Source organism: Cucurbita pepo, chromosome 10, assembly GCF_057944985.1.
Source record: "Cucurbita pepo subsp. pepo isolate OVF chromosome 10, ASM5794498v1, whole genome shotgun sequence".
NCBI lineage: Eukaryota > Viridiplantae > Streptophyta > Magnoliopsida > Cucurbitales > Cucurbitaceae > Cucurbita > Cucurbita pepo.
Genome location: NC_141807.1, coordinates 11,385,373 through 11,409,715, shown reverse-complemented (window position 1 = coordinate 11,409,715; position 24,343 = coordinate 11,385,373). Strand labels below are relative to the sequence as shown.

Sequence of the window (24,343 nt, the reverse complement as noted above, 5' to 3'; positions counted from 1 at the left end):
CGTTCTCTAGTCATACTAACCAGACCGTTCACCACACGCTTGTAGATGAAACGATGTCCACTATTCTCGTTATTCTTTTCAACTACGAACCTTCCTGCATTCTGCACTACTAGGATATTGACATCCTTAATTGGTACTAAAGCATCTAAAGGCAACCCTTCCACACGGTTCATTCTAACACCTTTGGTAAATAGTTCCAAGAGACATTGTTAGGCCGATTTTGTTCATGAATACTTAAGAATTTGATATTTATAGTTGTAGTTGAACGCTACTTAAATTGATGAAGTGAAATCTTACAATAGAGTCTAATAAAGCGTTTGTCCATTAGAATAGGTTGGAATTAAATTATTTATAGTTCGAGATAATAGTTGTGTTCTTTAAGTCATTGAGACTAGTGTTACTAGTACTTGTTAGTATATTTGAGTATAAATATTAAAATGATTAGTTATTAAATATTGTTTGAATTAATGATCTTCATAACCTAATTCATAAAAAAATAAATAAAATAATTAGGAAACATTTATGTGCTAGATTAAAATAAGATGCATAAAAAGAACTTGCCGTAATTACTTTATTCATGGACCTTTAATCTTAAAAGGAACTTAAAATATTGCAATATTGTGATTCAATAGCCTATTATGAAATTAGGCCCGAACTAAAAAAATAATATTTTTAAAAGATGGAAAAATTCATTAGCCAACCAAAATATGTATTCAAAGAGAAGAATTCACAACAACAATCACAAACAATATTAATTAGCATCTTGTCTTTTGGTTTGTCACATTTTCAAACATGAACAAACCTCAATTTCGGGTGAGTATTATAGATCATAATCAACAGTACTTTGCAAGTAGCTTTGAGCATTCACAAAAGGTCAAAAGTTGAATTTCTTTAGAACGGTAACCAAATAACCGATGATTATTGTTGAATTTCTAAAAAATACACCACAAATTTCATTTATAGATATAAATGGAACCATTGATATAAAACCCTGATTATATAATTGCATCATCACTAACAAACCCACCTCGGAGCGATCATCTTCACCGGAGGCTGCAAATTAAGAAGCCTTCCAGGATTACTCAAAAGTGAACTTTTAAGACAAATGAAGCTATAATTGAGCAAGAAAAATCATGTTACATGTGTCTGGGATACCACGGAGACACCAATGCAAGCAATCGCTACCACCCGAAGTTTCTTTGATATTGTAGTTGGATCTTTGAGACTCATCCCTCAGATGTGAAAGAGTAGTTATATCCAACATTCTTAATTGTGTGCCTCTTACAGTACTCTCAACAAATGGATCGCTTGATCTATTCTACTCTACTTTACTTCCTCTTGATAACCGTGTGGTATTGACACAACTCATATTGCTGATAATCATCACTTACATCCAAAACAAGAGTATAGCGGTCGACTATCGTCAAGGACCCATTCACCATTTCCATTCCTACCGACGGAAAAGTTTTATTACATTCATTTCTTTCTCCTTTCTAACTTCTTCATTCTCACATTAAACTTTTTTTTATTTAAAAAATAAATAAATAAACGTGAAAAGGGAGAAAGAAGGAAGAAGAAAAGAGAAAACCCTTCATTTTGAAAGCTTATCAAATACTCTTTGACCGATGTAAAGAAAGCTCGAGAATAATTTATTCTCATGTCCCTCTTAGACACTTGTTGGATATATATCCGTCCTTCACATATCGTATCATAATCATATCATGTCGTAAAAACTTCGTGATTATATCCTTCCCTAATTTATCATAGCCTTAACGTCCTTAGACATATCATAGTTGTGTCGTTACCTGAACGTACCTTAGTCTTAACGTTACAGGAACGTATCCTAACGCTATCGTTCTATCAATCTATCATAATCCTATCCCTTTCTACCCATAACCTAATCGTATTGTTTTATGAATCCATCGTGACCATATCGTTGTTATCGATCTGTCATACCCATAACACTTCGATATGTAACCAAACCATAACGTTTCATGAACATGTCTTACTCCTATCGTTACATTACGTTTAGTGCATCCTTCTCGTATCCTATCTCAAATATACCATTGAACACATGGTACCGTAAGTATTATCATACAATTAACATATTATAACATATCATAAGCATATCGATTCATAAACATTTCACACATATCAATATATATGACACTTGCAGAACCAATCTGTCACGACCCGATTTTCGAGGCTTCGAAGAATCAAACTCGTGACTAAAAGGACGAAATCGAAAACAAACAAAAATAAAATAAAAGAAAAGAAAAACAAAGTAAAAGGATAAACATACCATTCAATTAAAACAAAAGAGAAAGAAAATTTGTTTCGAAAATATTACAAAGGGAATTGCAAATGTAAAAATGAAATACAAAATTAAAATCAAATATTTCAAATGGAAAATACAATTATGAAGAAAAATACAAAAGACTCTAAATATGAAAACAGACAAAGGACTCTAAAAGACCGACCAGGGACTGACGCTCCGGAACGACACCCCTTTGTGACCGCACAGCTCTTGAACACCTCCCCGTATCGACTGGTACCTGAAAAAAAAAAGGGAGAAAGGGGTGAGTATAAAAATATACTCAGTAAGCAGCCTACTTGTAGGCTCTTTTCACATCCTTATCTTGGTAGGTAACCACGGTCCTTCTCGGGTTTCTAAGGAGAGTGATCTAAGCTGCAACTCTCTTTTCTGTATCATAAAAGGCTTGCCCATCTTATGCAGTGAAATGATCAGTGTCCTGAGGTGAGGCGCGACCTCATAAGCAAATCTGAGGGGATCGTATGGCTGGATCTGAATACGTGACTCTCTCTCTCTGAACATCATCCGTGGAGGTTAACTGACAACCCTCACACGGGACCATACATCCACAAAACGGGGTGCGACCCCCTATGTGCCGGTGAGCTCATACTCTTTCATTTGTCTAGAGGCGTAGACTATCACTTTGCCCTTTTTGCATGAGTACACGCCCTAACCCTTTTTCCTAAGGCGTCGCTGTAAACCACAAGTCCACCTGACCCATCAAGCACTTAAAATTACAGGTGTAGTGGCCAACCTCGTTCTCAGTTTCAGAAAACTTTTTTCACACTCTAGTGTCCAAACATAGAGTTTCCCTTCTTGGTCAACTGTGTCACACTGCTGAGGTCTTAGGAAATCTTGTTCAAGCCTTTTATAAAAGCCTGCTAGACCTAGAGCACTCCTTACTTCAGTGACAGTGGTTGGTCTAGACCATTTCAAAATTACTTCAATCTTAGTGGGGTCCACCGTTATCCCCTGCTTGGATACTAAGTGGCCAAGCAAGGCCACCTCCTACAGCTAGAATTCGCACTTCGTGAATTTAGCGCACAACTGGTGGGCTCTCAATAGAGTTAAAACATTCCTCAGGTGTTCCTCACACTCTACCTCAGACTTAAAACACACCAGAATGTCATCAACGAACAAATCACGAAGATGTCTAGGAATTCTTTAAACGCTCTGTTCGTCAGTTCCATAAAACTGCAGAAACGTTAAATTAAGCCAAAAGACATGACTATGAACTCATAATGTCCATAGCGGCTTCTAAAGGCTGTTTTAAGTATATCTTCCCCTTTGGTTCTCATCTGGCGATATCCCGACCTTGTCGAGGCAGTCTTTACTACTTCTCCAAAATGGCTTAGTAATTTCATCTCATTTAGCCAACTTTTTGCTCAGCGAGACGCCCTGTAACGTGACTCGCTTAAGTACTAATACCCATCTGGGCTAAGTACGGGTTCTTTTGGAAGTAAAGATCCTTACATAAGTTCTCTACGTTCACCTAGGTTAACCCCTGTCCTATCTTTTATGACTGAGCTAGACACATTTTCTCATAGTGATATCTCATCACTGGCTCTTTTTCGAGCACGTGAACCTTTCAAGTTCTTGTACAGAAGCCTAGGGAACTCTCTGAAAACTCTGGTTTGGTAGCTAGCCTCCCTCGAACTTTGAGGGTGCTACATCTAGTGTTTTCTCTAATACATATCATGTCTCTGCTAGCCTTACCTGTTTACAAGTCACCATCTCACTATCCTTCAGGTAATTTCCAAAATCACGTTATTTGGAAGTTCTTCCTCTACCTAAGAATGCTTCACAAGTTTGGCATTACACTCGTGTATGAAACTAGAGTTCTACTCTTTGTAGTCCGGATCACCTACACAAGGGTTGGTTCTATTTAAAGCCCATCTGGTCTTTCTTCCTTCAGACGATAAAGGCATGACCATAGCTTGACCTCTTCTCTTTCTGTTCTCAACCCTGAGGTTCGTTGGACTACCTCGACAGTTCCACATCCTTCACCTTGTGAGTATACATGCCCTGACTAAAGGATAGGTTAGAACACAATGTTATAGTTCTGATAACCACGTGCTGCCTTTGGACTTGGTCCTCTCCACCAAGGTCCAAAGCAACTTGTCATCCATTGGGTGATCCTTTAGTAGGAATATTCTACACCCCATGACTCATTAGTGGCGTAAAAGCGCACATCTCACTTATGGAAGTCCATAAACCTGAACTTATATCACGAAGACTCCAACCAACCTTGAATCCATGGCCCCCATAGTTTCGCTCTCTCTCTTGGTGAATCTTATCTCTCGACTTCCAACTTAACCAAACTCACTGTGAAAATGGTTTGCTTGAGGGGTGCTTAATTCCTACAGTGGCTGCCCTTACTTGTAAGAACGATGTTGTCTGGGTCTACTATGTGGTTAAGACAACTCTATGTTGTCTAGGCCTACTACGTGATCTCCACGGAGGCATGCTTGACATCTAGAATTATGGTCATGGGAGGCTGGTTCATAGGTATATCATCTCGTACTGGGCCTTAAAAAGAAAATCTCATGTACATTTCTAAGGGTTGGACGTCACGCGCTCTGCGGAGTCACCTTTTTGTCTTCCTAAGGCCAATAAACTAAAACATGACCCCTCTCAGCCTCCTCACAATAACTCGAATCTAGCATCAACATACAGAGGGAATGTTCACTTTTAACACCCTAAAGCGTTAACCCAAAACATACATCAAGTTCTTACTGGCATTACATCATATCATAACCTACTAAACAAGGTTAGACAGCGTACCTGGTCGCGGCGAGGTATGTCGTCAAGCCGAGTCACAGAGGTGTACGACTCTCTATCCTAGAGAAAAGTCTACAGAATCAAAACCCGACTACTCTGATACCAATCTGTCACGACCCGATTTTCGAGGCTTCGAAGAATCGGACTCGTGACTAAAAGGACGAAATCGAAAACAAACAAAAAGAAAATAAAAGAAAAGAAAAACAAAGTAAAAGGATAAAAATACCATTCAATTAAAACAAAAGAGAAAGAAAATTTGTTTCGAAAATATTACAAAGGGAATTGCAAATGTAAAAATGAAATACAAAATTAAAATCAAATATTTCAAATGAAAAATACAATTATGAAGAAAAATACAAAAGACTCTAAATATGAAAACGGACAAAGGACTCTAAAAGACCGACCATGGATTGACGCTCCGGAACGACACCCCTCTGTGACCGCACAGCTCTCGAACACCTCCCCGTATCGACTGGTACCTGAAAAAAAAAAAGGGAGAAAGCGGTGAGTATAAAAATATACTCAGTAAGCAGCCTACTTGTAGGCTCTTTTCGCATCCTTATCTTGGTAGGTAACCACGGTCCTTCTGGGTTTCTAAGGAGAGTGATCTAAGCTGCAACTCTCTTTTCTGTATCATAAAAGGCTTGCCCATCTTATGCAGTGAAATGATCAGTGTCCTGAGGTGAGGCGCGACCTCATAAGCAAATCTGAGGGGATCGTATGGCTGGATCTGAATACGTGACTCTCTCTCTAAACATCATCCGTGGAGGTTAACTGACGACCCTCACACGGGACCATACATCCACAAAATGGGGTGCGACCCCCTATGTGCCGGTCAGCTACTGAGTCATCCTAAGTGGCTCCACGTCCCCCGCTCAGGGACGGGTTTCTACGGCCCAGGAGTCCTGTTCAGAAGACCCATTAGCTATCACCACTAGGTCTGGGCACCTGTCACACTTCCCTATCCGGATCTACAAAGATCAACGATCACCGTATCGGAGCTCTGTCTCGACGGTATGGTATCGGAGGAGAGAGGGAAGTGGAGGTTCTGATGACACTATCTTCACTGCTCAACTCTAGCGGGCTACCTACAGTTACCGTGGTGACCTATTATTCTTTCTAGGGTGGAACTTGGTGCCTTAGACTTAGATTCGTGTTTCTCTAGGATTCTCGTGCCTGGTGTCACAAACCTATTGGGTTTGGAATTCAGGGTTCTGGTTCCGCCGGTAATCATTTTGCGGGTCTAATTGCACGGTATTCTAGAGGTTCCCCAATCTAGGGTCTTGTCTAGCTTATTTAGCCATAAGCATCCTAATCTAAGCTCATAATTTCTTCCTACTCATCAAGAAAGATAATACAAGCAATCATCATACAACAGAGTTTACACGCAGCAGTTCATGCAAAATTATCAAACATGCTCAACGGGAAGATAACGTCCATCTTTACCCGGAGCGCAGATTTCACAAGTTTTCCAACCTCCTCATGCATACATACATTTTCAGAGTTCCAATCAAAACAGATTTAATACACATCTTGTATCTAGCTTTCCATAATCATCTCATATTCGCAGTTTCTATAATAATATGCTAAGACCGGCTAGCTAATTTCATAGGTGTTAGCATGCATGCTTGTTCCTAGCGGTTCCTACAAGTACTGCTCGTGGAAATCCAAATGGCTACTTACATGGTCGACGCGTGCCTTCCCGAGTTCGAGTTTTCTTGACGGAATGGATTCCAACAATTCTGGAATTTTCTTCATAGGTCCTAATTCACATACTAATAGGGTCAGCATCAAAATCGGGTCGGGAAACAAGCAAACAGAGACCGAACGAAAAGAAATATGGTGCCTCACGCGCCCCCACGCGCGACGCACGCGCCCTGAAAGGTTACTACGCGCGCGTGCCCTACGCGCTTCTCCCCCGCGCAGGCGCGGGTCAGAGGCACCGGGTCGGGCGCTTCGCGTGCGGCGCGGGTCGAGCCGGCCGGGTTCGTGCGCCTAACGCGTGCCCGCTGCCGGGTGAGGACGCGCCTCACCAGCCAGTGATCGACACGTGTTGATCACCGGTTCCCCCGCTCTCCTCTGCACGCCGACCAACGCGTGGCGGTCTCCACCCTCTCTCCTGTCTTCATTTTCCAGGTCTCTTTCCCGTTTTGATCTATTTTCTTCTGATTTTTTTATCTTCCAATCCGTAATCCGATTCGTTAAATTTTCTTCACGAAACTTGTAGACCTCATATTCTACTCCTTGGAAAGAATTTTCTTAAATTTTTCTGATGATCACAGATCTTATTATTTGAGTTCAAATTTGGAGAAAAATACGAGTTCTTACCGAAAATCACGTTATCTATAAACTCCGATTCGAACGCCGATCTTGGCCGCCTTCACTCCAGAACTTAACCAGATAGCGCTGTTGAGGGTAAGAGTCCAAGGATCAACACAAAACGTTGCTAGCACAAGAAAATCTTGATGACTTCTCAATGTAGATACTCGTGGACTAACCTGAAGTTCTTGAACGTTTTGTCGAAGTAGGAAGGTGCGATTCGTGAGAGCACCTTGCCTCAAGCTATTCGACGGTTTAGATAGGGACTCGGTTCTCCGGCGTCGGTTCTGATCCGATCTCCTCCCCTTCCTCAAAACCCTAATCTTCTCTCCCTCTTCTTTCTCTTTTCCCCCATTCTCTCTCACTTTTTCTTTTCTTTTCTCTCTCTTTCTTCTTGTAGCCCAAACAACTAGACCCCTTGGATAAGAGTAGGGGCAAAATGACCCTTTTTCCCTTTGTTGTTATTTTTTTATTTTTTTATTTATTTATCTAAAAATTTGGGTATTACACACGAGCACAATCAACATCAAATATAACTATACGGACGGTAAGGCCACCTACCTGATTAGCTTAGGCTGGTGTCCCCAATTTATCCTTAAGAAAGTTCGAATTGTCTTTTGTATTAAAGTCAACCTATATGAACATGACATCAATTTCAATCATTTCTCTAAATTTTATGATGCTCTAGTGTTAGATTTCATGGGAAAATTGCATGAGTCAGGTCTTGAAATGTCTATATATCAAAACAGTTTAACACTTTCCAAATCTTGATTTTTTGGCTGTTTGTGTTTTTTTTTTTTTTTTTTTTTTTTTTTTTTTTTACTTGTGTTCCTAATCTTACTTCGGTGTGTTTTGTTACATTTTTTTTTTAATTATGTTAGCAATTAGCCAATTTAATCAATTCATCCTTTATGTTTTTTTTTTTTTTAATTGTGTTAGTCATTACTTTTGGCTAATTTAATCTATTCTATTTATTTTATTTTATTTTATTTTTTTGCTATTAATGGACGTATCTTTCTAAAACATACTAACTAAAACTAAATAATTGGTTAAGAGAGGATATGAGATATAACTTAAGGTTAAATCTCTTTCCATATGAGAATAACTCATTCTCATGTCCATCTTTGCTAGTCAATTATAATATTTGACGTGCTAGTTTTCAAGAGAGGATATGAGATTTTATTTCTCTTGGGTCAAAACCAGCACAAAATTGAAGTTGTAGTTAGTCAATTATAATATTTGACGTGCTAGTTTTCAAACTACTTTAAATGAGTGTTAAGAGAGCATGAGAATAACTTAGTTTCACTAATCTGACACGTGTTGGGCATGTACTGAACACTTGTTAATACAATGGATACATTACAAATTTATAATCCATCGTATCAGACACTTGACTTTGAATATATTTTGAGAGTGAAATATATATTAAGCTTTTTTTTTAAGTATACAAATATATAAACTTATTTATATGAATTTATTTCTAATATAAAATTGATAAATTTTTTGAAATAATTATTTTTAATTAATGTATCATTGTCACATCGGTATCCTAATTTTTTAAGAATGACATGTTACTATTAGTAACACAAAAAGAAAACGGTAAGATCAGAAGAATTGGGAGAAATCTCTCATCCAATTGAAGAATGACTAAATCAAATCTAATTCAAATGACTAGATCAAATCTAATCCAAATAACTCAATCAAATCTAATCCTAACAATCCCTCCCTTAAACTGAACACGAATAGTAATCAGTTTATATCAAGGACCTCATACCAAACTTCCACCAGGTAACTTCATCAATTCCGATGTGCCATTTCTGTTTATTGCTCCAGATCCCTAGCTTGCCTCCATTTCTCACTCTTCAATACTTCTCTAAAGTTTACAAAGTTTGCAGGTTCAGTAGGGGTAAACATGGCTGAGCTTCATCATCTTCTTTACAAAAAAAAAAAAATTTCTCCTATTGCATAGTCTCTCATCCAAACTGGTGGTCTCTTATTCCTTGCCTTATTCGAGCTAGGAGAGCTTGCAAGCCAAAGAGCCAGATGAAATATTTTCCTTTGCAGTATTTTCATCTGCTGCTTCTATATTCTTATTTTCATCTGCCGTTTCTATATCATAGAGTCTGTAAGCTTTTGACTCTTCACTAACTCCCAGCAAAACATAACTCAAACTGTTATCATCTAGCTTAGTTCTCTGAGCTGCCTCCTCTTTTTGTCTCTTAATCAACTCGAGCTCACAATATTGTTCTTCTTCCTTCCGCTGCAGCTCCAGAACTAATCGTCGCTGTGCTTTTTCTACCCTTCTTCTATTCTCTTCCAGCATTTTATCTAACTCTTCTCTCTCTTTTCGTGCTTGTTCTTTTTTTTGTCTTGTAGCAGTAAGAGCGGCTTCTTTCTCTTTCTCAAGCTGCACATCAACATCATCAAACAACTTCGTGCGACCTTCCTCTATTCGCCTCTGTATTTCTAATTTAGTCTCTTCAGAGTTTAGCCTTTCTTCAACATTCTTCTGAATTAGTTCTTCCATCCTCCTAGTTGCATCTTCTTCTAACTTCTTCAACTCTGTTTCACGCCTTTTCTTCTCTTCTTTCTCTTTCTCAAGCTTCTCTATGGAATGATTCCGATCAGTGGATGCACGACTAGGACTGGAACTGGACGATTTGGGAAAAGAAGATAACGAGGAAGACCTACTTCTGCGTTGGCGGCTGAGGGAACTTGAAGGACTGCTTCTCCTGGAATTGGTAGTGGAATGATAAGGGGAAGAACTTGGGTCCCTTCTGCTTCTCTGACTATGGCGATAGGAATTGGAGCGGTGAGTGTACGACAGAGACCTTGAACCACTTTTCCCCATAAGTTTCAATTGAGTTTGAACGGCTGCTACAGGCTGAGATATAGCATGCAATACGAACATTCGATTCAAAGACATCTTTGTCTCCATGATTAAGCCTCTCTCAGGATGAAACACCTTGCATGTTCCATTTTAAAACAAAAAGGTAACGCCTTTGCTTGCAATTTACCAATACTCAACAAATTGTTCCTCAGGTCTGGCACATAGAACACTCCTGTGATTATCATTATGATTCCATTCACTTCCAGCAGTACATTACCCTTTCCAGTTACAACCATGCTTGAGTTGTTGCCCAGCTTCACTGAATCTCTGAAACTTCCATCAAAATCTGAAAAATATTCCTTCTTCCCACACATATGATTGCTACATCTCGAGTCAAGGAACCACATATCTTCTCTATTGGCCTTATTCATATTCACGTAAGCCTCAAGGAACCACAGTCTAAATTTTGCATGGTTGACTTGCTCATTGGATTAGAACAAATGTCACATAATCATTGTCTCACTACTGCAAGAGTGCGATTGTGACACTTGTCTTCCGTTCAGTTGTGGGCCGCATCTTCTGACTAGTTACGTGAGTTTGGCCTGGAGCATACGTGTAGGTTGAAAAAGAAATGGTTGGATGCGGATTGCAAATAAGGGTTGGGCCACGGAAGGTTTTTTTTTTTTTTTACCACATATGGACTTTGGTCTAGTGAGTCTTAAATTTGGGTTCGTTTGAAAAAATTTGGTTCGTTTTTTAGTTCAAACGAACCCAAATTAAACCTACTAGTTCCTTCTTCCTTGCACGACTCACTCCTATTCTCTGTTCTGCCTCTTCTTGCTCTCTGAAACTTCTTTAAAGGCTATTGTTCACTGATTATTTGGGAGCATCTTCCTTAAAAGGATTGTGACCACAGATGACCTATGTAGAAAATTTGTACCCCCTTTCTTAAAACCTTTAGCGGACAACATACCCAAAACAGATGCGCTGACCAAACTGCGCTACACCTTGTCTCAGCCCCCCCCCCCCCCCCCGGAGCAAATGGATCCACCCAATCGATGAACACTCAAATCAAACTCGCCCATCCTTTTTGGCACAGGGACGCGAGAACCAATCCCAGTAATCTACAGTGGGGAGACCCCTTAAAGCAACAAGCGAGAATGGCTAGGTTGATAGCAGGGTTAAAGAAAAGGCGAGTATGAAAAGACGTATCGCATAACCGTCCCTGTAAGCAGCTTCATTCTTTCTTGATCTATGAACCGACTTTATAAAAAAAATCAGTCTTTCGGCTGAAAGTGTGACTGTTGGGTATAGATAAGCAGGACCTCTTGGTTCGAGGGAAACCAGAGATGTTGGTTAAGAAAGCTAAGCAAGCAAGTACAGGACGGACAAAATGCACATACAAATTGATTAACATGATCCCTCTCCCTCTCTCTTTGGCTAGTTGGCTAGTTGCACGATAAGTGGAAAAGCATACCAGGTAGGGAAAGAAAGGCTGCTCGATCTCCTGTAAGGCACACCCTCAACGGCGAGCTCACCAGGTAATGCTATAAATCCGATAGAAGTCCAAGATTTCGTATACTATGGACCAGGCAGCTCTTGGAGGAGCTAACATGAAATGAGAAATACATTCGATTACGGCAACTAATAGATAGCGAACTTTTTGGTAGAAACTGAATGATCCCTTGGCTCGGGCAAGAAAAGGAAAAGGTAGTCGTACTCCTACCTTTTCCGTCGGATGATAGGAAAGTTTGAGCTGAAAGATTGAAGCACACCTGGTAAGAAAGGCGGGCTTAGCAGGTTTCTCCAAACGTATAAACAAAAAGAGGAAGCAACCGGTCCTAAAGAGGTCAACGCATACGTGCTTTTTCCTTTCGTTTAGCGAGATAGCTTATCAGCTCTTTCAGCTCATAGCAGCAGTATGAAAAGCGAAATCCTCATCCTGAGTCGAGTCCGCATTGCCATACAAATCAACATCGGCCAAACCAAGAGCTACTATTTTTTCTTTAACGAAAGCGGATCTAACAGTTTTGATAAAACCAACCTCTTTTAAAGGAGTCGCTCTGCCTTGATCACCGTGGATATATGCAGCTCCCGCTTTACCTTTGCCTACCGTGAAAAGGAAAGTTCCCTCACGATAGGCCCTCTCAGCTCCCGAACGTCTTTCTATCAATCGAGAGAGGTATAGAATAGTACAACAAACCAATAAGACAAGAATGGACTCATAAGATGGGCGGTCAGGGAAGCGATTTCATTTGTGTTATCCGCCAAGGAAATGATCAAGGAATTCTCTATACACGGCTGAGAGATGACCGTATTGTTGCACATCCTGAATAAAGTACCGTAGGCAAGCGAAGCTTTTGAAAATGAAAGCGTGTAGAACTCAGATCCTCTTTCTCTTCGATTTGTAAACTTCGGATCTGATCATCCTTTCGTCTCCGGGTGACTGAGAGAGAATTTAGGCCTGGCGTGCATCCGATTCGGTCAACAATAAGGTACAAAGCGGATTGATAAAATGGGCTTGAAGTTCCATTGTCGTTAGGTCGAAGATCTCTACTAGGTTTAGTGCACTTTGGTAGTTGCGAATGTTGCCGTAATCGAATGTCTTTCTCATTCGACATTCTCTCTTACCAAGCACTCATACTCGCCAGGGTTGAGGAGACAATCCGTGAGCTAATTGGGTTTCGAGATTGCATATACGCAAAAAGAGCTCGGTTTCGACTTTCTCCTCGTCGTTTTATGCCTGGTTCTGGTTCAGGAAAGGGTCTCATCTCTTTCATTGGAGCACATTGATGCCGAAGGAGTCTTCGGAACCGGTGGAGAGGCTATGATGACTTCAGGCTATTCAAATAGCATGGCTGATACCATAAAGAAAGGGTATCTAAGTCACACTAGTGGGATATATTTTTCATAATAATTATCTCGATATATGATACCAAAAACCTGCCTGATGACTGATAAGGTAAGGGGTTTCAAAAGACAAAAGAATGACAATTCTACGTGTGATAGAAAAGGAGATCTTTTTTTTTTTCAGTGTGCGTGGTTTGCCTGCCTTCCTGACCACAGATAGGCTTTGGGGATTTGCACTTCGGTCCTTTAGAATACCACATCAAGGTGACAGGATTCAAACCTATGGCTCTCTGAAACTTCTTCATCGGTTATTTGGGCGCATCTTTCTTAAATAGATTGTGACGACAGATGACCTATTTGACAACAGCGAACAACATGTCTGCCTTCCTGACCACGGATAGACTACGGGGCTTTGCACGTCGGCCTCTGAGAATACCACATCAAGGTGACAGGATTCAAACCTATGGCTCTCTGAAACTTCTTCATCTGTTATTTGGGCGCATCTTTCTTAAAAGAATTGTGACGACAGATGACCTATGTGACGACAGCGGACAACATGTCTGCCTTCCTGACCACGGATAGACTACAGTGCTTTGCACTTCGGCCCCTGAGAATACCACATCAAGTTGACAGGATTCGAACCTATGGCTTTCTGAAACTTCTTCGTCTGTTATTTGGGCGCATCTTTCTTAAAAGGATTCTGACGACAGATGACCTATGTGACGACAACAGACAACATGCCTACCTTCCTAACCACGGATAGACTACGGGGCTTTGCACTTCGGCCCCTGAGAATAGCACATCAAGGTGACAGGATTCGAACCTATGGCTCTCTGAAACTTCTTCCTCGGTTATTTGGGCGCATATTTCTTAAAAGGATTGTGACGACAGATGACCTATTCGAACCTATGGCTCTCTGAAACTTCTTCATCGATTATTTGGGCCCATCTTCCTTAAAAGGATTGTGACAACATATGATCTATTCGAACCTATGGCTCTCTGAAACTTCTTCATCAGTTATTTGGGCGCATCTTCCTTAAGGATTGTGACGACAGATGACCTATTCGAACCTAAGGCTCTCTGAAACTTCTTTAGATGACCTATTCGAATGACAACATATGATCTATTCGAACCTATGGCTCTCTGAAACTTCTTCATCAGTTATTTGGGCGCATCTTTCTTAAGGATTGTGATGACAGATGACCTATTCGAACCTAAGGCTCTCTGAAACTTCTTCATCGGTTATTTGGGCCCATCTTCCTTAAAAGGATTGTGACAACAGATGACCTATTCGAACCTAAGGCTCTCTGAAACTTCTTCATCAGTTATTTGGGCGCATTAAAAGGATTGTGACAACAAATGACCTATTCGGACCTAAGGCTCTCTGAAACTTCTTCATCAGTTATTTGGGCGCATTAAAAGGATTGTGACAACGGATGAACTTCTTCATCAGTTATTTGGGCGCATTAAAAGGATTGTGACAACAGATGAACTTCTTCATCAGCTATTTGGGCGCATTAAAAGGATTGTGACAAATGACCTATTCGAACCTAAGGCTCGATTGTGACAACAGATGAACTCTTCATCAGTTATTTGGGCGCATTAAAAGGATTGTGACAAATGACCTATTCGAACCTAAGGCTCTCTGAAACTTCTTCATCAGTTATTTGAGCGCATTAAAAAGATTGTGACAACAGATGAACTTCTTCATCAGTTATTTAAGTTCCTAGAACAATTTGTGTAATGCTCTTTTTGAAGTCCGACCCTTCCAAGAATATGTTTCATTCTCTATTCTCATCTTTTTGGTTCAATGTTTAAAAAACCACATTTTATGTTACATTCTCTATTCTCATCTTCTTGGTTCAATGTTTAAAAAACCACATTTTCAATCATATTATCTTGCATAATTCATTTTGATATAATATTGTTAGGGGCATTTTAAGAATCGAACTTGAGGCCTCTCACACCCAAAGCGATAATCATACAACTTAGACCAAATGCCTTTGTTGTAGATTTATAATTCTTAGTTATATCAAATATTGTTAGGGGCATTTTAAGAATCGAACTTGAGGCCTCTCACACCCAAAGCGATAATCATACAACTTAGACCAAATGCCTTTGTTGTAGATTTATAATTCTTAGTTGCTAGTCTATATATTTTCTGTGCCTCAATATATGAAAATTTTATATAAGTTGAAGGTGCATTGCCACGCATTCCTTTGGGTTAGGCTCCATTGATAACTATTTTATTTTTTTTGTTTTTTTTTTTCAATATTGTGCTTTTTTTCTTTTGGAGGGGCAATTCAGAGAATCAAACTCGAGACCTCTTGCACCCAAAGCAAGAATCATACCACTAGACCAAATGCCCTTATTAACAATTATATATTAAGTTGTTTATGGAATGTATCATCATTATTTCATTTATTTTCTTTGTTAATGAAATCCATGAGCAATTATTATTATATCTTTTAGATCTTTTAGATCTAGACCGATGTTAAATTATTTACATAGGGTTTGCGATAATTACTGTAGAGAGAAGAAAAAAGAATAGAAGTTAATTACTGTAGAGAGAAGAAAAAAGAATAGAATTACTGTAGAAAGAAGAAAAAAGAATAGAAGTTATTTAAAGAATATAAGTTAATTAAAGAATAGAAGTTAATTAGTGTAGAGAGAAGAAAAAATATTTCTAGAAGTTAATTACGGTAGAGAGAAGAAAAAAGAATAGAATTACGGTAGAAAGAAGAAAAAAGAATAGAAGTTATTTTGGAGTTTTTATTTTTTATTTCTTATTTTCTAGTATAAGTTTTAGTTTGATAGTTCCATTTGAGACATATATTACACAAGTAAATGATAATAAGAGCATTATCATTAAATGATAATATACTAGGTTGAGACATATATCGTGGGGTACACAAGTAAATGATATTAAAAGAGCATTATCATTAAATGATAATATACTAGGTTGAGACATATATCGTGGAGTACACAAGTAAATGATATTAAAAGAGCATTATCATTAAATGATAATATACTAGGTTGAGACATATATCGTGGAGTACACAAGTAAATGATATTAAAAGAGCATTATCATTAAATGATAATATACTAGGTTGAGACATATATCGTGGAGTACACAAGTAAATGATATTAAAAGAGCATTATCATTAAATGATAATAGGTTGAGACATATATCGTGGAGTACACAAGTAAATGATATTAAAAAAAAAGAATTATCATTAAATGATAATACACTAGGTTGGCTCATCTTTTGATGACATGAACAAAGGGACATTCCGAGACCTCTCGCACCCTAAGCGAGAATCATACCACTAGACCAAATGCCCTTTCTAAAAAAAATGCAACATTTTTAACTCCTACTCAATATATTTTTTTCTCTCAAGTTTGAAATCTATTTTCTTGAGCGGTTGTAGGACTATAAAACAAAAAGTTGATGGTCTAGTATTTTACTTGTAAGTAAGGCTTGTAATATTGAATTGTTCTAATATGCAAGTGTTATCAAATAAACTACAACCCAACAAATGAATCAAACTAATCAGTTTGGGTTGGGTTGGATTTATTCGGCTCAATTCATCAGTTTGTTTAATTTAATTCTTCTATTTTGCTTCGTATGACAAGAAAATGAAGTTGTATTGAATGTACCATAGTTTGATTTATGACAAACTCATATGAAATATAATTGTATTAATAGTACTAAGAGTTGGAGTCTATAAACATTTCATGAACTTAAGTACAACTCATGCTTCATTAAAGACGAGATAAACTTTAGTTAAGTAACTTGAACTTTAAATTATTTCATGTGGAGCTTCAATTACTCTATGTTAGCTACTATCTTTAGGATTTACTAATTGGACAGAGTTCTTTGATTTATGGGGTTGTTTTATGTAATTTTCAACTACAACTTATGTTTTAAAATTTTTAGGTCATAATTTAGGTAGTGGTTGTATACTATGGATGAACACTAGAGTTTCTATCCCGTTCACCACAACTATTCTAGTTTTCATTTGAAGGCTATAATTGTCATCTATGTTGTATGGCAATAAAATTTTTTTAGATGAAATTTTAGTTAAAGTTGCATATTTTACTTCTTGCGAGTACAAAATTTGTTTCTTCGCATAATATGAATTTAGTTGCAAAGTTATTAGGAATAAGATGGAGAAAGAAATTTTCTTTAAAATAATAAATAGACCCAAGTTCATCTTTGTTGTTGTCTAATTGTGATTTTGCAAAAAGCTTAACTAATATGAAATATCGAGGTAAATCAAGAATATATCCTACACGTCATTCAAGATGACAATAAAATTGAGTTAAATTGAACGCAGTTTTAGTTTCATGTTTAGTACGTTCAAGATGAAGCATAATTGTATTAATGATATTAAAGAGAAATTCGTGTTTTATTAGAAGAGACCAACTTCATTTAAGGTACTAGGAGTTTAAACTACTTCCATTGTAATTTCAATCACTCCATAATGATTACAAATTTAGGGTTGGCTAATTGGACATCAATTATCAACTTTAGGTTATAATTTAGGTAGTAGCCATTATAATATTGATAACCAGAGAAGAAGAAGAAAACATTAATCGAGCAGCTGTTGACAGCATAAAGAAAAGGAGACCAACAAGGATTGATTAGGGCAAAGAGGTGGACGTGAGAGCTCAAGAGAAGGGAACTTCCATTGACGAATGGCAACAAACCGGGATAACTCTCTATTTCCTTATTCTCTTTCCTTATTCCAACAATTTTACATGATGAAGATGCGGATTCCTCTGTTTAATTTAGTTTGTATGGAGAGCTAAACTTAATAGGGGAGGCGAGAGAGTTTTATATAGTTTAAGTATGTTGACGGTATGATTTTAGTTTATTAAAGAGTTGTTGTTAATAGCCCTAGGCAATGCTCCTAACGTTCTATTAACCACCTTAGTTTGCTCGTTAATCTTAAGATGACATGTAGTTAAAAACAATAATTTGTTACCCAATTGACTTAATATTCTTATAAATAATAGCCCTAGGCAATGCTCCTAATATTTTGTTACCCAATTTATGACTTAATATTCCAAAAGTGACTTAAAAATTTAACATCCCTATCTTTTTTTTTTGTGCAGCAAACATTGGCAACATTGACTACAAAACTTATAAACATCGTGCTTCATGGCAAAGGTCATATGGATCGTACTTATCCTTATCCAATGACCACCAAAATTTCATATTTGACCTCAACATACTATAATATGCTCAGTATTAAAATTTGATAGGCAGCGGAGCTCATATAGTGGGTTATTTTAACGTTACTTAAATCTCGAGCTATTTGATCGGTTCAGGGTCTTAACTCACGAATCTTTGGGTTTTTCTTTCATATATCCTTAATTCATACTTGGTTTAGGGTTCATATGAAAATCCAAGCGATTTTTAGAAGTATTTCTTAACAAAAATTCCAAGGTGGCTACTTGCCTCGTCGTCGACGTTTGGGACGTCCATTTTTGAGCTTCCAGTATCTAAATTACTTCAAAATTTCCTTCCACGTACTCCTTATTGTGTCTAGTTTCTGAAACCATAAGATTTTCTATGAGAATCAGTCTGGAATGGGGTTAAAATTGAGAAAACCCGAGAAAAGGTCAAATTTTGAGTTGACTTGGACAGTTCAGTTGAACTGGCCATATAATCGTTTTCTTCCTCTGAACAAGAAGAAGATGCGCATTTTTCGCGTCGCCGCCATCTGAAACTCGGCCTGTACAGCCACATTTACAGCGTTTCTCTCCTCGATTTCTTCGTGAAACTTAAAGATGGGTATTACAAGGAAGGGCTAATGATTGATTTGATACCTTCTCGTGGATCGTAGCCTAAGATATTCGCTTCCAAAGTTCATCCAAAATCTGATGTATCGCTTGAGATAAACCAAAGGATTTCTTATTGGGTAGCTGATTCTAGGGGTTTCAAGGCCCTATGTCTTCATCGAACCTCTTCTATATCCTTTCTTCAGGCTAAAGGAATTGGTTTGGAGGAACGTCTTTGAATTTAAGACGTTAATTTTCAAAAATCGTTCTCGGTAGATGATTTGGGTAGCTTGTTTTACGATGTTTCCTCTCTCGATTCCTTCATCAAGTTTACTCAACTTCTTCGTCTGAAGCTAGAGGATCCTTAATTTGAAGGAAAAGAGATCGTAGATAGGAATTCGACTCTTATCCCCAATTTAATTTCGAAACCTATTTCCTTCAATTCGACACGCTCTCGAGGTTACTTTTCTTTGTGGTCTTCTATGGAAGCATTCCTTGGAGGTGTAGAAATTGATTGGAATCATTCTTGCTCGACGAATCATCATGTATCCTCGGATTGGATTTTCAAGTTTTTCTTGAAGTTCTTCAATGGTTGATTGAATTGGGGGAATGGTTTCTAGGCTCTTTCAGCACTATATTCCTTAATACAACTTGTGGGTAATCTTGTTGAGAAACGGTAGGAATAAGTTTGAAGAGAAATGGTGGAGGATTGCTCTCAAATTTGGAAGAAATCTGAAAGTAGGAGACCCATAATCTAAACGCTTATTGCCCTCGATTGGGGGATCGACCTTTCTCGATTCTTATTCGATATTGTTTCTCCTACTTCAGACTTTATAGGAGGAGCTTAAACCGACATTGAGAGCTCCAGATTCTTCGTTATTTAGAAGTTTGAAGAGAAATGATGGAGGATTGCTCTCGAATTTGGAAGAAATCTGAGAGTAGGAGACCCACAATCTAAACGCTTATTGCCTTCGATTGGGGGATCGACCTTTCTCGATTCTTATTCCGTATTGTTGCTCCTATTTCAAACTTTATAGGAGGAGCTTAAACCGACATTGAGAGCTCCAGATTCTTTGTTATTTAGAAGTTTGAAGAGAAATGATGGAGGATTTCTCTCGAATTTGGAAGAAATCTGAGAGTAGGAGACCCACAATCTAAACGCTTATTGCCTTCGATTGGAGGATCGACCTTTCTCGATTCTTATTCCGTATTGTTGCTCCTACTTCAGACTTTATAGGAGGAGCTTAAACAGACATTGAGAGCTCCAGAATCTTCGTTATTTAGCGATCAAACTTTCTGGATAATTTTTTGGAGATATCAACTCCGATCATAGCCTTACCGACCTTGGCTTTGAATACTAGTCGTTGGATGAGATGATCCGTGCATGTTCGTTGTAGATCATATCAAATTTTGGAGGAGATCCGATGGTTGAAATTTGTGTTTGAAGGATTTTGCTCGGATGGTCACGGTAGATGCTCTGATTCTAATTAGAGTGGCATTTTTGTAATTATCTATTCTTCTAGGGGTATTTTGGTAATTTGCCACTTTCTGAATATTTTATTATTATTTTTCTCAAAAAAATCCATAATTTTTCTGCAAATTCCTCATTGCTTTTTTATCATTTTTTGCTTATTTTGAATCTAGAGAAGAACAAAAAATACTAGATTAAAAATAGAGGTTAGTCCATGGCCCACACTCCAAAGTCCACTCTCATCCACGACCAACTCTTAGTTACATGAAAAAAAATGATAAACATGGAGTGAGTAAAACTTAGTAAGTAGCTTACTCGTAGGTTCTTAATCGCGACCTTAAGCTAGGATATTACTTCTGTTATGTTTTCAGGATCTTAGAACATAGAGGTCATCGTGTCATGTATCATATACTGATCCTGAAAACCTTCCGCTAAAATAACCTTCAATTTTCTCCCCATGAACACATGAGTGGTGTCGTCATAATCATGTAATCCTACTGGTAAATCGTGGTGCAGGACATCTCGTTTAGCTGATGGGAAAGGTAGGCCTATCATAACATCCAGCTCATGATACATATTGCAGGACATCCTACCTAAAGAGGAATAGGGGCCTTTTAGTACACATCGTAATGCAGATAATGGTTACTTATGGGTATGGATCCTAGCAACTTATTTAGCATGTTATTCACATAGTTCTAGGTACTTGGTACATGGATTATTGATGAACCTAGGTTTATACATAATGTCATGGGTTAGGCTTTAGGAGTTGAGGTTTTAGATTAGGAAAACATTAGAGGGTAACCTAACGTGGACTAATTCGTTTGAAAACCTACTAGCACTTTGAGGACCTCTTTCCTTCACCAAACCTATGGGTAAACTTATTTAGAAGGTGCAGGAACAAGTTTGGAAATGAATAGTGGACTATAGTTCTCAAATTCTAGGTAAACCCATGAACACGATACCCCGAAACAAAAAACTCGTATCTCTCGATTGGGTACTCGATTAAGCTTGCTTCTTGCCCCTAATAGTCTACCCTTATTCATAATTTATAGACGGATTTTCCACTACCATTGAAACGTCTAGAATTTCTATAATTTCATTCTTGATTTTTCTGAATCTTCTGCCAGAAAAGTCTTCTCCGATCGGAGTCTTCCTTTTTTAAGCAACTTGTAATTCTTATTCTATAAAAAATTTAATGATTCTGGAAGTTTATACAAATTAGAAAAAGTACCATTTTCTCAATGTTTTTTCAATTTTACTTGTTCTTTACTTCTAGATACAACCTAGTAGGGATTATACACTGTCTCTTATTGGAGACCTTAGTGTTTCAAATTCTCCTGTCTTTTGAAAACTTTCAGTCATCGAAAGTGTTTATTCTAAAATAGGTCAAGGTACAAGGTTCTTATTTGCCTTCTGTTTCCCAAGTGGCTTCTTTTACTCTATGATTCTTCCGTAGGACCTTAACAAGAGAGATTTCCTTGTTTCTCAATCATTTGACTTTCTTGTCTATTATTTGAATCGGATCTTTTTTATACGTTAGGTGATCTCACAAGAAGAGAGTTTCATGAGCCAGTACGTGCGAACGATCTAGGGTATACTTCCGTAGTATGGATACATGAAAGATATTATGTACTGCAGACAAGTTTGGGCATTGCCCGATTCTATAGGCCACAGATCCAATCCTTTCTAATATCTCAAAGGGACGGATAAACCTAGGGCTTAGCTTTCCCTTTTTACCCTACTTAGCACCCCTCTCATGGGGTGCTACCTTTAGGAATATATGATCCCCTACCTACAATTCCATGTCCTTGCGCCTTAGGTCTGCATAGCTTTTCTCTCGGCTTTGTGCGGTTTGTATCCTAGCTTTAATCTTCTGGACTGCGGCGTTGGTACTTTGCACCAACTCTGGCCCAATAGTTGTCGTTTGCCTCCCTTCTTCCCAAAAGATAAGGGATCGAAATCTTCGTCCATAGAGAACCTCGTATGTTGCCATTTGTATGGTGGCTTGGCAAGTATTATTATAAGTGAATTTCATAAGGGGTAGGTACTTATCCGAGCTTCCTGCAAAATCCATCACATATACCCTCAACATGTCTTCCAATATTTGCTTGAGCATTTCTGTTTGACCATCTGTTTATGGGTGGAATGTCGTACTATAACTGCGTACCCAATGCCTTAGTTGAATTTTTCGGTCTAATACTATTGCCTTTTATTGAATTTCCAGAAGCGTACCCAATACCTTTACTGATAAATATTCATTTTTAATGTTAGCAAGAGTAGCTCAGTTGGGAGATTGTTAGACTGAAGATTTGAAGGTCACACATGTTTTATCCATGTTCAACGCACCTAATACAAGTTTATTACCTGACTATACAATCTAAAAACATAACTTGCTTATTCAATCTAAAATTAGTGATTATTTCTTTTTTAAAGGTCACGTGGGAGAGTGTCAGACTTATGAATTTTCATTTTTAATATTAGCAGGGATAACTCTGGTGGGAGAGTGTCAGACTGAAGATTTGAAGGTCACGTGTTTGATCTCCCCGTTCCCCGCACCTGATTCTAGTGGCATAACCTGACTATTCAATCTAAAATTAGTCATTATTCCTTTCTGAAATCTCAATGAATTATCGGAAATACCTAATGTGTTCTAGTTCACCGCACCTTATACAAGTTGGATAACTTGAATATCTTATTAAAAATTAGTGATTATTTCTATTTAAAATTTCAATGAATTAAGCGAACCTTTACTGATGAATTTTCATTTTTAATGTTAGTGTGGATAGCTCAGTTGAGATAGCGTTAGATTGAAGATCTAAAGGTCTCGTGTTCGATCCATGGTGATAAATTGACTATTCAACAAAAATTAGTGATTATTTCTTTCTAACATTTCAATTAATTAGTGGAAATACCTTTACTTAAAAACTTTTATTTTTAATGTTAGCAGGGATACCTCAGTTTGGAGAGCGTCAGATTTAAGATTTGAAGGTCACGTGTTCGATCTTCATGTTCACCGGACCTGTTTCTTTTTGCATAACCTGACTACTCAATAAAAAATTAGTCATTATTTCTTTTTAAAATCTCAATGAATCAGCAAAAATACCTTTACTGATGAATTTTCATTTCCAATGATTGCGGGGATAGCTCAGTTGGGAGAGCGTCAGACTGAAGATCTGAAGGTCACGTGTTCCGATCCACGTTCACCGCACTTTGTTCAGGTTGTATAATTTGACTATTCTTTCTAAAATTTGTGATTATTTATGTTTAAAATATAATGAATTAGTGGAAATACCTTTATTTATGAATTTTCAATTTTAATATTAGCGTGGATAGCTCAGGGAGAGCGTCATATTGAAGATTTAAAGGTAACGCTTAATCCACGTTCACTGCATTAGCGATTATTTCTTTTTGAATTTTTAATTTTAATATTAGCGTGGATAGTTCAGGGAGAGCGTCATATTGAAGATTTAAAGGTAACGTTTCATCCACGTTCACTGCATTAACGATTATTTCTTTTTGAATTTTTAATTTTAATATTAGCGTGGATAGCTCAAGGAGAGCGTCATATTGAAGATTTAAAGGTAACGTTTGATCCAGGTTCACTGCATTAGCGATTCTTTCTTTTTAAAATCTCAATCTCAATGAATTAGTAGAAGGAAGATTTAAAGGTAACGTTTGATCCAGGTTCACTACATTAGCGATTATTTCTTTTTAAAATCTCAATCTCAATGAATTAGCAGAAGATCGATTATTTCTTTTTAAAATCTCAATGAATTAGCAGAAGATCACATTTTTTATCCAACTGGTATAAGTTGACTAAGTTGCATAACTTTACTGTTCAATCTAAAACATGTGATTATTTATTTTTTATGTTATCTAGGATGGCTTAGTTGGGAGAGCATCACATTGATTATTGGGAGGTCTTGTGTTCAATTTGCATTCATTGCACCTTATAGTTTTATGAATTTTTAGTTTTAATGTTAGCGGG

The 24,343-nt window shown here is 37.7% G+C and overlaps 1 non-coding gene across 1 annotated transcript; it reads left to right on the top strand.

The window, feature by feature from the left end:
• The first annotated feature begins 23,489 nt into the window (after positions 1-23,489).
• Positions 23,490-23,563, top strand: TRNAF-GAA (transfer RNA phenylalanine (anticodon GAA)). The gene has a single exon. It is a non-coding gene; the product is annotated as a tRNA-Phe (tRNA).
• Positions 23,564-24,343: the final 780 nt, after the last annotated feature.